We start from the raw sequence: 18,379 nt of genomic DNA, 5'->3' as shown, positions 1-18,379 counted from the left end.
GTAGTTATTTCTTTAGTATACAAGCTATTGAGCTTATGGAGTGTGTTTATGCTTTTTGTGCATCTTTAATACCTTCCACATCATACAAATGCCCTTGTTGTTTTTAATGAAAATAGCATACAACTTATTTTTGTGATATTATTTTTATATTTGCTTTTATTTAAACTGCTGTTTAAGGTTTTGATAATATGAAAAAATTATTTGTGTCCAATTTCAGTTTCAGCATTTAAAGAATTTCAGTGGTAAGAATGATACAATCCTCCCTTAGTGATGTTTTTTCTTAAATGTCATACCTATAAGAAGTACTCATACTGATATAAGTCAAATTATTCTGCAAGCACTTTGATAAGTGGCTATTTTAAAAGTGAATATATTTTTGTGTTATCAGTATATGAAATACTTTCACCAAAATGTTCTGGTTTATATGCTTATTTTAGAACATAGGGGTTTTTTTGTTTTGTTTTGTTTTTTCCTTAAGTGCCTATTTTTCTCTGGACTAGTTCATTAAATATTGAGGTTCTTTTTTTTAAGCCGGTTAAAAAACATTTTAAATTAATTTTATCCTTTATTGTTTGTAGGAATGAGGAGTTACCTTTACTGAAAAGGCTTTTCGTTTATATCCTAGCCAACATTTCTATGACATACAAAGTTATTAGGACTGAATTGATGTTTAAAAGTGCCATTAATTCATTTACCCCAAATGTTCATTAACAATGTAAATGTATGCTGATGTTCTATAAGACAAGGAAGTGACTAATGACTCTTCCAACTAACAACACTTAAAATGAATAGAAACTTTAGATAGCTAATCTTGAAGTAATCAAGACCCTCATTCAGCTTGGCATCTCTGTATGCTCTAAAACAGCTGTCAACTGTTAAAAATATATACAAAACACACATACACGCAGGCACATGCAGAAGAAGGATATGTAAATACCTAGTTCTTCAAAGCCATAAAGGTTACTAACCGTAGTGGGTTTTGTTCATTGTATATGTAAATATTTTATATAAAGCATATATTTCATCTTAGGTTTTCTTTTTGCAGAAAACCATGTGTTGCATTTTAATGGGGTTGTCATATCTGCTTGAAAAATCACCACCTTTTTAGTATGTTGGTATATTTTAATATATGTCTTTCTTGGGGTTCTCCATGTATTTGAAGCCTTTTACACAACTGAATGACTCATTTTGTAAGTAGTCAGACATTGGACTTAATCAGTGGTTTCCCTGTGTAGAAGTCCTGTTTTTTTGTTTGATTTTTTAAAATTTCCTGTTGTATATTCCGTAAGTAAACAAATAAATTTTTAATTTCTCAAATCTGAATTTTTAACACTTGTAGAAAAACAGTACATTACTGAGTTAAATGATTCTGAGTATTCTGGAAAGGATTAGCAAAAATAGTCACATCATAGGTATGACAGAGAGAAAATTACATATCATTGGTTTACTTTCATGGATGTTGAGGAAAGTAGGTAAGGGCAGAAAAAAGAACTGTTTGGATATATATATATGCAAAATCTTAGGGCGCATTTTCCATGTGAATTAACTTTTAGCTGCTTTAATTTATTTTTGAAATAGAAAACAGCATAGAAAGTATGCTGTTTTCTCTGTACTCTATTGCATTTGGTCATATACAAAAATTACCACCTTAAATTCCAAGATCTTTGATCAGAGGGTATTAATTAATAATTGACAAGTTACCTGTAATTCAATTGCAGCCATAAAAAAAAAAAAACTGTTTGTTCAGCTACTCATGATTATTCATTCTTAGCATGGAACTTTCAAGGATTAAATGAAAAAGTAATTATTTTATTTTAAACTGGAAACAACAGTATCAAGATCTAGGGAAACTTAACCTATTAATAAAATAGTATTCTCAGAATTACTAATTGTTTTCCAGTCTTACGAGAGCTTGGAATCTTGCTCATGATGAAAGAACATTTTCCTCTATTAGGTCTCTTTTGAGAATAGCATTTTGTTACATGTAGCCAGAGTTTTTAGCTTCAATTTTATATGCCTTCTTACAGCTTTTATAGTATTCAGATAATTACTTAATGTAATGCCTTTTTATATAATATCTGTTTCAAAGCTTTCTTTCTAGCTCATGTATAAAATATTTAGTAACCTACTTAAGAAAAATCCAAGACATTCAGAATATCCTGCCTACTCCATTTTTGTCTCTTGTACTTTTTTGTCCCAATCTTCCTTTCTTTCTGTTACTATATCATAGAGTTTTATGACTAGAAGGGGGTGTGTGGCTTTACTGATGAATAAATTGGTGGTAATTCAATTAATTTACTGAAGTTGATGTTATAAATGACACTGTCCTATTATGATCTTGAGTACGGTTTTTCCAGGTAGTAGAAGTGTTACTGAACTCAGGTTTGGCTGCTCACTGCTTGAAGTCAGCACTTGTCACACAAGTGACAAGAATGGAAAGGTCATATTAATCAGAGAGCCGGCAATCTGGGGAGAGGCAATCTGGGGAGAACGTGGACTCCTGTCCCACAACCAACTCCGAAGATTCTGCTCGGCCATGAAAGTTTTTAAAAGGAAAGAGGGGAAATAATCTCAGTTACTCATTGAGATAGGGGGTCAGATATGTTGCCATCTCCCATTGTGTGCAGGCTTGTCGACTCCTTTCTGTTTTTTGGAAAGATCCAAAAAATGATCTTCCTTTTTTTTAAAAAAAATTTTTATTGGTGTATGGTTCCTTTACAATATTGTGTTAGTTTATACTGTACAGCAAAATGAATCAGCTATACGCATACATATGTCCCCTCTTTTTTTGGATTTCCTTCTCATTTAGGTCACCACAGAGCATTGAGCTGTGTGATCTTTCTTTAGATGCTATTTTGTTCACACAGTTTGATTGCAAGATTACTGAAGGGGGAGCTGGGGAAGAGATCTGGTCATCTGTTACTTACTTATTCTTCAATTCTACTTCTTTGATATATGGAAAGAATCAACAGGTTAGGCAAAGTAGTGTGTGATCAAAAAGATTTGAAAGGTGTGCTTGGGCTGGAGGTTAGTTAAAATATAGCCTTGCTAAAGTGACAGGACAAAAGTGGCCTCCTGCAGAGAGCTAATTCCTGTAACAAACTGCCTGCAAAAATTTGCTTACAAATCACCACTGTCAGATATCATTCCATTTCTGTGGGATTATGGGTGAGGGTCCATCTTCTGTAACTTCTTCATGCTGACACAGGGTGTCATATTCTTAGAGTGAAAGATGTCGACATGGGTCTGCAGCATCTCTTTGCTGATAATTTTAGTTGCCTGCTTACATATATGGAGAGAAAAAGCCACAATTATTTTGAGGCCCACAAAGATACAGATTATTATGAGCCATAGTGTTAATCCCACTGTCTTAAGGTCAGTTCTTGGAATTGTGCTAGCCATAGATTCAATACTGCTCAAGGTGGAACAGCTTATGTCATGGCTACAGTCTGGTCATCATACAGTTAGCGTTTTCCCTCTGGTGGCAGTTACAGTAAGTATCTGTAAAACAACTCAGGAATGTGCATCAGACACTGAAGGATTCTGTGCCTCTATTGTCCTAATCATTAACTTCTTGAGCCTGCTCTTCTGTGACTCAGAGAAGCTTGGGAGACTTTAGCTCTTCTGTAAACAAGAGCTAGAGGGTGTGGAGGGGCCTTTGTACTTGGAACAGGGCAGTGGCAGGGCTCTGCTTTGTTTCAGATGCAGTCTAGAGCCAAGATGGAGGGATTCGTAGAGGGAGAAGGAGAGGAAGGATGGAGAACAGATGTTTAGGTGCAGTAGGTTCATTTGTTTGATGGCAGAGGGTTCAGTGAAATATCATTTATATTTCTCTTTCTTGATATGTTAGGGTGAGATAATTTGCTGATAGTGAGTGACAGAATGAATCATTTGAAGATTTGTGGAGAGCAATAAAGATTAGATTGAGTTGAAAAAGAATATATAATCTTGGGGGCCAAGGTGATATTAGACATCATAATTTATAGGTGATACAAGCTTATAAACGTGTGTGATTATGTCTAGCAGAATTCAGCACCTAGGGTTTAGCCAGAATCAAAAGCAGGCAGTGGGTGGACTTCCCTGGTGGCAGTAGTTAAGAGTCCGCATGCCAATGCAGGGGACACGGGTTCAAGCCCTGGTCTGGGAAGATCCCACATGCTGTGGAGCAGCTAAGCCTGAGTGCCACAACTACTGAGCCTGCATGCTGCAACTACTGAACCCCGTGTGCCCTAGAGCCTGTGTACCACAACTACTGAGCCTGCATGCTGCAAAGCCTGCACTCCCTAGAGCCCACGTGCCGCAACTACTGAGCCTGCATGCTGCAACTACTGAAGCCCGCGCGCCTAGAGCCCGTGCTCCGCAGCAAGAGAATCCACAGCAATGAGAAGCCCATGCACCGCAATGAAGAGTAGCCTCTGCTCACCATAACTAGAGAAAGCCTGCAGAGCAACGAAGACCCAACACAGCCAAAAAAAGATAGTAATAATTAAAAAAAAAGCAGGCAGTGGTTTTGTCAGGGGAGTATAATAGGTAGACAGTAGGCAAGGAAGTTGATGGCAGAAGAATTCATTGATAGTTTGAGAATATAAAGAAGTTTGCTGTTATGGAAGGGGCTTATAAGAGGGCAGAGTAGAAAGTTTTGGAAGGGATTGAGTTAGGAGAGATGAAGCATAGAGTAGCATGGTGATGGGAGTCATAAAGGGGACATGGGAACAGTATATAAGTCTTTGATAACTATGTTAATTTAGAGCATTGTCTAGTGGTAGCCAATAAACCAGCTCAGTACCTTCATTAGCTCTGTGTAATAAATTGGATCTACATTGATTTGGATAGGTTTTGGTTTGAAATCTTTTTTTTAATTTTAAACACTTTATTTTTTTAGAGCAGTTTTAGGTTCACAGCAAAATTAAGAGGAAGGTACAGATACCCTCTGGTTCCCATATATGCACAACCTCCCCATTATCTATATCTCCCACCAGAGTGGTACATTTGTGACAACTGATGAGCCTACACTGACACATGATAATCACCCAAACTCTGTAGTTTACATTAGGATTCACTCTTGGTGCTGGATGTTCTATGAGTTTGGACGAATGTATAATGACATGTACCTGTCATTATAGTGTTGTACAGAGTATTTTCACAAAATTCTCTGTGCTCTGCCTGTTCATCTTCCCCATCCCGTGCTCCTAAACCCCTGGCAACCACTGATCTTTTTACTGTCTGTGTCGTTTTGCAAAAAGCATCATCTTAATGCAAAATTCTCTCTACATATGGAGGAAGATGGCAGTTTAGATAGATAAAAAACTGTAAGTAAGGCTATTAAGTCATTAAGGAAAATGGTGGCTTTGTTGAAGATAAAGATTGTTAAATAAATGGTAGAGCGACTTGGAAGTTCTTAAATGACAGTAACAAGGTTTTTTTTTTAAATGGATGTTTTTTAAAATGTCTCCTTAAAGACAGATTTTGTTACGTGGTGTGACAATAGGTAGAAGTTACATCAAAGAGCAGAGAACATGCCATGCCCTGTTCCTCTAAATTACATTGTCTGAAAGAAAGTGGGAAATGAGAGACTTCAGTTTGAAAGGCCATGAGTTAGAGATCTGAAAGTCATCCTCCAGAGATATCAGTTCACAGTATGAGACAGATAAGAAATTCAAAGAAAGAGAAAACTGAGGATTGATTGGTCAGAATTCTCCATGATTAGAAATTGGATAGAGAGAGCAGTATTTTAAAACAGTCAAAGTTGGGGAAAGATAAAGGAGGGCCAAAATTAAAGAAGCTACAGATGTGAGAGCTTCCAGTAGGTCCAAGGTGGTCAGTGCTTCAGAATTGCATAGGTTAAAGACTATAAAAGGAGAAAATCTATGATTCGGTGATGGGAAGAGTATTGATGATCTGTGATTAGTGGTAAGGCATTTTCAAGATACCACTCACTAGCTGACTTGAGTAGATGGAATTAACATGAAAAGGTAGTGGTTAAATATCAGTCGTAAACATTTAAATGGCGAGGAAGTTTCAGGTTACTCTTTAATATTAGATTTAGATGACTATATATGGATTTTATATATTCATGCTCTCACAGTGGATTGAGATTTAGCAAGTTAGACATTTTAATGGTAACAGTGAAACTCACTGTTGGTAAAATGTACTCTTGAAATTAAAAAAAAAAGTCTTCTGGTCTGAATTCTGATCTTTTTTTATTGTGTTGTCTATTTCTCATTAATGAATCCAGTTTTTAGTTTTATTTGAAGTTTTCTGTTGGTGTGGTAATTCCTAGTATTTACTTAATGGAGAGGCCCCTTTTCAGTTCCTTTAGAGTTGGGGTTGTGTGAAGAGTTATTTTAGTTGTACAGGGATTTTCTTCATTTCCCATGTCTTTAGGAGCAAAGGAGACCTCACTGCTTGCTCTGGTGGCAGACAGAAACAGTAGCCCTGCAAGAGCTGTCACCACTACCCCCTTGGGCAAAGTTAACTGCAAAGGAATATCCGTACCTTGAGATATTTTTCCCACCTTGCTTAGTCAGCCTTATATTATTCTTGGATCACCAAAAATGAGAGGCTGTGTGATGGTGGTTTGGTTTGGTTGGGGCTAGGCATAACTAGAGCTATAGAGGTGATGTAGAGTGACAGTATTATCTTAAAACCTTAGAAAAACATAAACCAAAAGCCCCATTTAGGTGCAGTGACCTACAGTGGATTTCTTATCAAAGATTTATATTAGTTGTTTTCTGCTAGTGCATCAGTAGGGCCAGAAAAGACAGCAGAATAGAATATGACTGATTTTGACCAAGCTTAGAACACTGGTATCAGTTTGAATTTTTAATTAGACTTGTGAATAGATCTGTTTTGTTGAACTTACAGATTTTCAATCAGACATGTTGGCGTGATGGTTAAGAAATTTCAGTCATACTTAATAAATGAATAGAGACCATAAAGGCACGTATATTTAATCACAGTAGGGGCTGTGGGTCACAGACCTGATGTTTATTCATTCATTCAAAAATATTCATTGATCATCTAGTATCTGGGGATAGGCTCTTAAGCAAACAGTCCAGGTGCTCTCTTTCAGCGAAACTCACAGTTTAGCATGAGAGAGACAGCAAAAAAAAAAAGGACAAGTACAAAAATGAGAAAAAAAAATACCAGAGAATGATAAAGGCTAGGTAAGAATCAAGATAGGGTAGTGTTAACAATGAGCGTCTATGGGAGTATTTTAGATTGTCAGGGAAGATCTTTCTGAGAAGGTGATATGTCAGTTACATGTGAATGACATATGAGCCAGGCTCGCAAAGGTGGTGACAGAAGGAGGGAGACAGACGGACAGACAGATAGGAAGAATGAAAGAAACACCAGTCTAGAAAAAGAGTTAATACGGAGGAAGTTCCTAGGATAGGAATAGGCTCATCCTATTCAAGGAACTGAAGGAAGATCACGGTGCTGGAGCATGGAAATGGCATGGGTGGGTGACATGGAATGGCACAGGATGGACCTAGCAGGCAGGGGCCAAATGCTGGAGATTCTGTAAGCCAGTGTAGATTGTATTTTAAAGACTTGAGAGTTATTTAGCATCTATGTTGTTATCTGAGAAGATGATATGTCAGTTACATGGGAATGACATGTAACTCTCTTGTGCTGTTAAGTTTCTCCTCAAGAATGAGGGGCATAACTGTTTTTTATTATGTATCCTTATGACTTGATATACTAAGCATTTAATAAGTAACATCTGATTTACATAGAGTTGTAGTATTTTAACATTTATTTTCATATTGCAGTCCTCTATACCAATCTTTGTTTCCTCGCTCCAATTTTTCTCAATATTTTAACTCTTTGTAATGATGAAGTAATTTCTGTTTAACCTGACATAAAAGAATGTCCTAAAATTAACCATTTATCTAAAGATCAGTTACTTCTGTGTGGTCTGTTTTATGCCATGCTACCAACATTAAAATAGTAATGATAAATGCAGTCTGGTGAGACCTTTTCTGCTTGACCCATTGTGTGTACATGTGTGTAGGAGACTTTGGGGTGGGGAGGGGTCCATATAATCATCATTTTTCTTTGGCTGATGTGATGGAAAATTTGCTCCTTTAGGACATATTAGAACAGTCTATTTAATGCTCTTCAATTTAATTAGCTAGTATCACAATTAATACAGTTAAGGTCACTTGAAATGAAACTGTTAACAAATTGAGTAATTTACTTTAACAATGTCAGTGTGTTCTCACAATTACATTTGCTTTAATTAGTGTACAAGCTATTATTTAATAGCATACCTCACATAGAAAAATGTAATAATGCATTCTTGGCTCCTTATAGCAGAAAGAAAGAAACTTTTAATGGACCCGAGTAATTTTGCGGAATTGCTACTAGATATAAAGTGATGGAAGGGAAAGTACAAAGCCAGAAAGCGAAGTGTGCAAGAGTGTAAATAAAACAAATACCTTTTTGGCACTTACCAATACGTATATGTCCTATGTATCATTGTGTAAATAGTATCGGAAACTTTTAATTACCATTTAAAAATAAGAGAACATAGATCCTCGAAAATTTTAAGTGTTCAGTTTTATCTGGGTTTTGCTTAATACTGCAATAATAATTCCACTTTTTTTTTTTTTTTTTTGTGGTACGTGGGCCTCTCACTGCTGTGGCCTCTCCCGTTGCGGAGCACAGGCTCTGGACGCACAGGCTCAGCGGCCATGGCCCACGGGCCCAGGCACTCCACAGCATGTGGGATCCTCCGGGACCGGGGCACGAACCCATGTCCCCTGCATCGGCAAGTGGACTCTCAACCACTGCGCCACCAGGGAAGCCCTCCACTTTTTGAATATCATAAAATAGTTAAAATCATTAATAGTTAAATTACTATTATTATCACCATTATTATAAGTTAATTAATAGTTAAAATAATTAGTCATGCTAATAGGAACAGAATGGTGTGGTGTATAGGAAGGGTAGGAAGCAAAAATGTTTTAATTCTCAATTCGACTTTTTTTTAAAAAAATTTTTTAATTTAATTTTATTTATTTTTTTATACAGCAGGTTCTAATTAGTTATCCATTTTATACATATTAGTATATACATGTCAATCCCAGTCTCCCAATGCATTACACAGCTACCTGCCCCCTGCCACTTTCCCCCCTTGGTTTCCATACGTTTGTTCTCTACATCTGTGTTTCTATTTCTGCCCATTTCTTACCCAAAAGTTCACTTTTATAGCCAATGAAAAAAAGCTCTTCTTCTACCCGGCCTACTCTATACATTGAGATCAGAAGATCCAGGGAGGAATAAATGGTTATGTTTCTGTTTCTAGATATGCAGAGTAAGCAGAAGGAGATGGATGGTCAACCAAGTCATAATAAGATCTGCAGTTCTCCATAAACACAAGAGCAAGATTTACTGTCATGTAATCAAGTGGTGATTTTATGTGGAAGGGAGATAAATGCAATCCAGATAATTCAATACTGTAATTTAAAAAATTAGTTAGATAATCTTTTTGCCTAATTTGATTGATTTAAGTTTCTACTGTTTTTATCTTCTTTCCTTTCCTTCTTTGGTTAATGACAAAAATTCCTGAAGTTGGGAGTAAAAAAAAAAACAAAAACAGGCAGAAGAGTAATTAGGTAGTAAGTATTTAAATGTCAAATGCAAGAAGCTTAGCGAATCCAGACTTTGAAAAATTAACTATATCTCACATTTCTAGGAAAGAGGTTCATAGGAGTATATTTAGTTTTTCAGTGCTCGTGAATGTTTATGCAGCAATCCGTCATTGGCTCTCCGTTTGTGCCCTAAATTCTGAATTCAGTCTATCAGGGTGTTCATAGGTCAGATGAGTCAGAATAGAGTCATTTACTAGAAGAACAGTTAGCTTAGCAATAGTAGAAAATTAGCTTAGGTGATTCTGTAAATAGCATTTTGAGTTTTGCATGGGTAAACTACTGCTTTGAGTTAGCTGCTACATATACTACAGCAAGCAGTTCTCATTTGGCCCTCATCTGATTCTTATTATACCTCGTCTCTAAATTCTATCTTGACTTTTAAATATATTTGTCTATTAATTCCTTAGCCTATGTTATAGAATATTAGAAGAGTAACTGGAATCTGATTATTTAAATACTTGTTCTTTAAAATGTAATAGATTTTAAAATAAGACATTGATTTGCTTTCTCAAAGAAAGCCAAATGCAAGAAGTTAATTACTCTCTTCAAAATCTTGCCTACATGTGGTCTTCATTCTTAGTTCTCTATCTTGTAAGTAAGAAATTGCCCCGATGTTTTTTTGTTTGTTTTTGCCATGCCATGAGGATCTTAGTTCCCTGACCAGGGGTTGAACCTGGGCCATGGCAGTGAAAATGCCACGCCCTAACCACTGGGCCACCGATGAATTCCCCCAAAACTTCTTGAAACAACATAATATGCCCTTAAAGTGTTTGTTTTATGTTAGGTCTGAAGATTAATTCACTGCATGTCAGGGTTATAAGCAATTCAGAAGTGCCTTATGAGCAGCCTGTGTTTTATTGTTGTTTTTTGTTTTTGTTTGTTTTTTGGATTAAGTGAAGTTTTAAAGAAGGTTCTAAAAAGCCTTCACAACCTGGTCTCTGCTTGTTCAATCACTTTCCAGTGTGACTACACAGGATTTCTCTATTAAAGTCCAAGACCCACCCAGAATAGACAATATAACATTGAAGGAGAACAAAATTAGAAGACTGACAGTATCTGACTTCAGAATAGAGAGCCCAGAAATAGACCCATGCAAATATAGTTTTAAGTGATACTGACAAAGGAGCAAAGGCAATTCAGTGGAAAAAGGGATAGTCTTTTCAGCAAATGGAACTGGACCAGTTAGATATCTCCATGAGGGTGGCGGGGAAGAAATATAGACATTGATTTTATGCCTTTCAAAAACAATTAACTCAAAATGGATCATGAACCTAAATGTAAAATGCAAAACTATAAAATTTCCAGAAGATGACATAGGAGAAAATCTTAGTGACCTTGGGTTTGGTGATAACATTTTAGTTTCAAAACCAAAAAGCATGATCAGTGAAAGAAAAAATTGATAAGTTGGATTTCATTAGAATTAAAACTATAAGGGAATGAAAGACAAGCCAGAGACTGGGAGAAATAATCTTTATAAAAATTATCTGATAAAAGACTGGTATCTAAGATATACAAAGAACTTTAATAACCCAGGAATAAGAAAACAACGCAATCAGTTAAAAAATGGGCAAAATATCTGAGCAGAAATTTTACCAAAAAAGATACACAGGTAAGCGTAGGAGAAGATGCTCAACATCATAGGTCATCAGGAAATTGCAAATTAAAAGAATGACTAAGATCCAAGACAACGCCAAATGCCAGTGAGGATGTAGGGCAGCAGGAGCTCTTGTTCACTGCTAGTGAGCATACACATTGGTGCAGCCACTTTGCAAGACAGATTGACTTTTTCTTGCAAAGCTAAACGTACTCTTACCATGTGATCTGCAGTAGCACTCCTTGGTGTTTACCCAAATGAATTGAAAACAATCCTAAACGTAAACCAGCACACAGTGTTATAGCAGTTTTATTCGTAATTGCCAAAACTTGGAAGCAACCAAGATGACCTTCAATAGGTGAATGGATAAGCAAAGTGATATGTATATATAATGGAATTGTATGTACATATTCAGTGATAAAAATAAGTGAGCTATTAGGTCACAGAAGAACAAAGAGAAACCTTAGATGCATATTACTAAGTGAAAGAAGCCAATCTGTAAAGGTTATTATATATGGTATGATTCCAACTATATAACATTCTGGAAGAGGCAACACTCTGAAGACAGTAAAAAGATCAGGGGTTGCCAGGGGTGAGGGTGGAGGGAGGGATGAATAGGTAGAGCACAGAGGATCTTTAGGGCAGTGACACTATTCTGTATGATCCTGTAATTGTGGATACATGTCATTAGACATTTGTCAAAACCCCTACAATGTACAACACAAAGAGTAAATGCTAATGTAAATTATAAACTTTAGTTAATAATATTGTGTCACCATTGATGCATCAGTGTAACAAATGTACCACATTAATTCAAGATGTGAATACTAGGGGAAGCTATGAATGTGAGGGATGGGAAATATGTAGGAACTCTACTTTCTGCTCAGTTTTTTTTTTTTAAACCCAAAACAACTCTCAAAATAAGATTTATTAATTAAAAATCCACTGATTTTTACTTTTTTTCAAGTGGCACCATACATTTATTTCCCCTTCATTCGTCATGCCAGTTTAATATAAAACTCATGCTTAGTTTATTTGAAATATACAGAATACTCAAGACTAGGGGTTCTTGAAAGGACACATCATTTTTTAAAAAGTGTGCTGCACTGCCTGCTTACAACATCTCTCAAACCTTTTTAGTTTATAATAGTTCTCTGTCTTACTCCTGAAACAGTCCCAATCCTCTTGTAATCTAATCTTTGAGTGGATAGTCTTTCCCATCAACATTACCTACTACTGATCTAATCCTACATATAACTTTATTTATTTATTTATTCATTCATCCGTTCATTCATTCATTCATTCATTTATAATAGACAAATATTTATTGTACTTTCAGTGAATAAGAGTCTATACAAATGGGATCATGGCGTTATCACAGGGGCAGTAGAGAAAGTATGCTTATTTGTAATAGAATTTTAAGTGAGTGTGTTATTCAATTATATTCCTCTAACATGGGCAAAATCAAGTGTCCAGAAAAACCAGTTTATATGATCTCAGTTTTGCAGTGTCACAGCATTTGGGCCAGTTTCAACAGGCAATGGGCAAAGAGTTGGACTCTTCATGAAAATAATGTAAAAAAGGAAAAGTAAAAATGTCATTTTTTTCCTTCCCAGTGAAAGTTACTTAACTCTTCTGGTTTTTATATACTTCATGAAATCAAAGTAACATGCATTAAGCACAGCTTTGTTCTACACAAGGTACTGCAGGGGAAGCAAAAACCTTTGAGCTTAGAACTACATCAGATGATCAGAGAACAGTTAAAATTAGACTTGGATAGATAATCAGTCATCTAACAGTTTTTTAAAAGCATTCTCTCTTTAATTAATGAGCAAAGCCCTTTTTTGTATGACCAGTCCTTGGCTCTGGATTGGAAATACTCTCATAATCATTTAAACATTAACTCAGCCATACTTTTGGAGTTTTTCTTTGATTTTGAATGGGATGGTTACTTATAATTGACAAGGTAAAAGAGAAATCTTAATATACCTGTCAGATGTGAATCTGAGGTCAATTTTTATACTAGATTATTTTCCAGAACTGAGGTTGTCAATTTTTTTCTTAAAGGGCCGGATAGTAAATACTTTAGGTTTGCAGGCCATGCCATTTCAGCCTGAGAGCAGTCAGAAACAGTATGTAAACAAATGACTGGGAATGTATCTCAGTAAAACATTACCTAACAGGAGGTTGACCAGTTTGACCTATGGGCTGTAATTTGTTGATCCTTGTTTTAGAATAACTGTTACTATGTTATTAAAATAAATGTGTATAATGGAAGTGAGACAGAGAGTGGTAGGATGTTATTTTTTCCAAAATTTTCTTCAAATAGAATATCCTAAAAATGGTTTCATAGCATTGGGACTGCTAAACCAAAAGTTTCTTCACATGAATTTAGAGGCTCCTGTCAAAGAGACTCTTTTATTCTGACTCCTTAATATACTTACTGAATTTAGCTGGATTGCAACTATGCTTACTGTAAAGAAATACATTGATTTTCATATGTTGATCTTGTATCCTGCAACTTTGCTGAATTCATTTATTAGCTAGTGTTTTTGTGTGTGTGGATTCTTTACTATTTTCTCTATATAAGATCATGTCAGTTCTAATAGTGATCTTTTTACTCCTCCCTTTTCAATTTGAATAGCTTTTGTTTTTCTTGTCTAATTACACTGGCTAGAACTTCTAGTGCAGTGCTGAATAGAAGTGGTGTCTCATTTGTGATTTGGGGAAGAAAGCTTTCAGTCTTTCACCATTGACTGATGTTAGATATGAGTTTTTCATTAATGCCCTTTTTTTTATGTTGAGAAAGTTCCCTTCCATTCCTAGTTGGTTCAGTGTTTCTATCAAGAAAGGATGTTGAAAAAAAAAATAGAAAGGATGTTGGATTTTGTCAAATGCTTTTTCTGCATTGAGATAATTATGTTGTTTTTTCCTTCATTTTATGAATATGGTGTGTTACACTGATTGATATTCATATACTGAACCATCTTTGCATTCCTGGGATAAACCCCACTTGGTCATGATATTTAATTCTCTTAAAATGCAGCTGGATTCAGTCTGCTATTATTTTGTTGAGAATTTATTTTTGTAACTATATTGATATGGGATGTTGGTCTATAGTTTTCCTGTAATATCCTTATCTGGCTTGGTATCAGGGTAATGCTGGCTTTGTAGGTAAGTGCTCCCTCCTAGTTTTTGGAAGAGTTTGAGAAGGATTTGTATTAATTATTATTAATATTTGGTAGAATTACTAGTAAAGCCATCTGGTCCTAGACTTTTTCTTGGGAGTTTTTTGATTATTTACCCAGTCTCTTTACTTCTTACGGGTCTGTTCAGATTTTCTTTTTCTTCTTGATGCAGTTTTGGCAATTTGTGTGTTTCTAGGAATCTGTCCATTTCATTTAGATTATCAAATTTGTCAGTGAATGGTTGTTTGTAGTATTTTGTAGAATCCTATTTGTTTCTGTAAGATCTGTAGTAAAGTCCCCACTTTCGTTTCTGATTTTAGTAAAGTGTTTTTTCCCCCTATGTCAGTCTAGCTAAAGGTTTGTCAATTTTGTTCTTTTCAAAGAACCTTCTTTCTGTTTCATTGATACTCTATTGTTTTTCTATTCTCTGTTTTATTTATCTCTACTCTGTTCTTCTCCTTGTTCTTTTTTCTTCCCCTCAGACTAAATAATCTCATTGGACATATTCGACTGTGCTGATTCTTCTGCGTGCTCAAATCTGCTGTTGAATGCCTCCAGTGGATTTTAATCTTATTTGTTGTAATTTTCAGCTACAGAATTGCTGTTTTGTTTCTATTTGTAATATCTATCTTTTTATTGTTACAGTTTCTTTAGACATTGTTCCCCTGGTGTCCTTTAGTTCTTTGTTCATGGTTTCCTTTATCTGTTTGAACATATTTGTGACAATTGGTTTAAAGTCTTTGTTTAGTAAGTGCAATGCCTGGGCTTCCTCAGGGATGTTTCCTGTTAATTTTTTTTTCTGTGAATGGGCCATACTTTCTTGTTTCTTTGCGTTTGTTTCTTGTTTCTCTTAATTTTTTGTTGAAAACTGGATTATTTTGAATATTATAATGTGCCAACTTTGGAAATTAGATTCTTCCCCTCCTCCTCGGGATTTGTTGTTTCTGGTAGTTGTGGGTTGTTATTGTTTTAGTGTCTTCTGTAAACTATTATTATAAAGTCTGTGTGTGTGTGTGTGTGTGTGTGTGTGTGTGTATAAATAAATATATATAAAGTCTCTGTTGTGTATCACCATTGACGTCTCTGCTCTGTCTGGTCTGTTATATCAGTAGTCAACTACCATTTTGACAGAGTTTCTTTAAATACCAGGAGCCAGGAAAAGAAGAAGGAAACAGCACTGTCTTAGACTTTGTGTGTTGGGTCTGTGTTAAGGCAGGCATACCCTCATTGCTTGACCAGGCTACTTACAGCCTTGCCTTAGCCTTTACGTCCTGCTTGTGTGAACCATGAAGTTCAGTCAGGAGTGAACGTTTAGGGTCTTTTCAGGCCCTTTCTGAGTGTGTGTCTCACACTCACGATTCCCTTGTATATAGGTAACTTTTAAAACCCCTCACTCCACCACATACCTCCTTTCCCAACCTTTTCCTTCCCAGGCTACTTGGTTTGTCTATTATTTGTCCTGACTGTTATTTCTAGCACTAGCCTGCTCTAGCCAATAGTTTTGACTTTCACTGCTTTTAGCAAATGCCACCAGGGAAGCTGCCTCAGCCCTGGGATCACTAGAATTGGCCAGATAAAGGCAGGTATTTGCAGTGGTTCTGCAGGAAGCACCCAGACAGGTTGAAACATTCAGCTACATTTCATCCTGAACAAAGTCAGTAGCAGCTCACTCTGGCTTAGCAACCTGCTGCAGGCTCCCACCATGTAGCAGCTTCTTTATTCATTCATCTTTCCTGTTTGTTATCAGTTTTGAACTAGACTTCAGAGTTCTGCAAAAGCTGATTCTTAACAGTTTTTGCTAGCTTACTAGTTGCTTTTGTAGAGGGATGGAGCTCTGGATTTCCCTGCTCTGCCATTTTTCAGAGTAACTCCTACTGATGTACTATGAAGAGATTTTCATAATGATAATTTCAAAAATCTTGTCTTGTAAAATAATTGAGTGTGGAGAGACAGCAGAAAAACTGGCAGTAATGTTTTCAGATGTGCACAGAAGAATCACAAACCTCACAATACCTTTTAAAAAGGTAAGCCTGTTTCTTCAACACCAGAAGCACGTAGTATTAATAAATCCTATATAGTGATTTACTTTATTTTCCTTCATTATTAAAAGGTGGTAGGGATAATAGTATCATACTTTAAAATTTCTCAGGGTTGATTTATATACTTTAATATAACTTCTAATTTTTTATGTTGTTCATATTTCTTTTAAGTAATTTTGTGTTGCTGTCCACAGTCACGTTTCAAATGTGAAGAACTGACTATATTATTCTCTTTGATTTTGTTAAGAAGATTCAGTTGGGTTAATGTGGGTGCCTCATTCCTCTCCCTCTTCTGTTCCTGTGAGTACAGAGACCCTATCTTGGATCCTCTCAATTCACTCTGGGGAAGGTTAATTTAACCTATAGTAGGTTATATATCCAGTGTTACTGGTTATCCTAGATACAAAAGAACCCCCAGGGTGCTTAGAGTGGCACAAGGGTTATCCAAACCAGGAGCGAGACTTTCTCTCAGCTATTGAGTTTCTGATAAATTTGTTCCTGAAGTTTTGGTTCCACTCACAACATAGTAAAGCCTAAGTTATGTTATCTTTTGATAGGGCCATATGATCAAGTTTGTCCTGATTATGACATCAGGAGTACGACAGGTTTCATGCTGGGAAATAGTATCACGTGCCATATTGTGTTGAGAAGTCCTTCTGTTCGTGCTGTAGCCTTGCTTCCTTTCGAGGTAGTTGCCTTAACCTTACCCAGCTTTTTATTGCTGGACTCACTTTCAATAGTGTGTTAGTTTCTCCTTTACATCAAAGTGAATCAGTTATGCATATACATTGTTCCCATATCTCGTCCCTCTTGCGTCACCCTCTCTCCCTGGACTCACTTTCTATCCTGTAATTTCCTCATGCTCAGCTGGTCTTCAGTTATGCTGCTTCATCCTCAGTGCTCTAGTATGGGAACCTCTGTTTACCTTAAACCTGGGTGGATTAACGATAATAAAGCTTCAACAGAAGGGTAAAAGTCAGTGCTCTTTTTCTATCTGAAAGCAGCTTTATAAGTCCATACATGACAAACGATTCACAAGTTAACATTAGGAATGAAGACGAGACTCTTTTTTTTTTTTTTCTTTAAATCTTTATTGGAGTATAATTGCTTTACAATGGTGTGTTAGTTTTTGCTTTATAACAAAGTGAATCAGTTATACCTATACGTATGTTCCCATATCTCTTCCCTCTTGCATCTCCCTCCCTCCCACACTCCCTATCCCACCCCTCTAGGTGGTCACAAAGCACCAAGCTGATCTCCCTGTGGTATGCCGCTGCATCCCACTAGCTATCTGTTTTACGTTTGGTAGTGTAGATATGTCCATTCCACTCTCTCACTTTGTCCCCAGCTTACCCTTCCCCCTCCCCATATCCTCAAGTCCATTCTCTAGTAGGTCTGTGTCTTTATTCCCTTCTTACTCCTAGGTTCTTCATGACCTTTTTTTTCCCCTTAAATTCCATATATATGTGTTAGCATACGGTATTTGTTTTTCTCTTTCTGACTTACTTCACTCTGTATGACAGACTCTAGGTCCATCCACTTCACTACAAATAATTCAATTTCGTTTTTTTTTATGGCTGAGTAATATTCCATTGTATATATGTGCCACATCTTCTTTATCTATTCATCCAATGATGGCCACTTAGGTTGCTTCCATTTCCTGGCTATTGTAAATAGAGCTGCAATGAACATTTTGGTACATGACTCTTTTTGAATTATGGTTTTCTCAGGGTATATGCCCAGTAGTGGGATTGCTGGGTCGTATGGTAGTTCTATTTGTAGTTTTTTAAGGAACCTCCATATAATGAAACTTAAAAACTTTTGCACAGCAAAGGAAACCATAAACAACACCAAAAGACAACCCCCACAATGGGAGAAAATAGTTGCAAATGAAGCAAC

The 18,379-nt window shown here is 36.2% G+C and overlaps 1 protein-coding gene across 22 annotated transcripts in view; it reads left to right on the top strand.

Annotated features, from left to right (window-relative positions):
* The window catches only part of TBC1D5 (TBC1 domain family member 5), a 567,716-nt gene that overhangs the window by 215,690 nt on the left and 333,647 nt on the right, over positions 1–18,379 (top strand). The gene's annotated exons all lie outside the window — the stretch shown is intronic.

Source organism: Kogia breviceps, chromosome 5, assembly GCF_026419965.1.
Source record: "Kogia breviceps isolate mKogBre1 chromosome 5, mKogBre1 haplotype 1, whole genome shotgun sequence".
NCBI classification, from domain to species: domain Eukaryota; kingdom Metazoa; phylum Chordata; class Mammalia; order Artiodactyla; family Physeteridae; genus Kogia; species Kogia breviceps.
The sequence above is the reverse complement of the archived record's forward strand: the minus strand, read 5'-3'. Positions and strand labels throughout refer to the sequence as shown.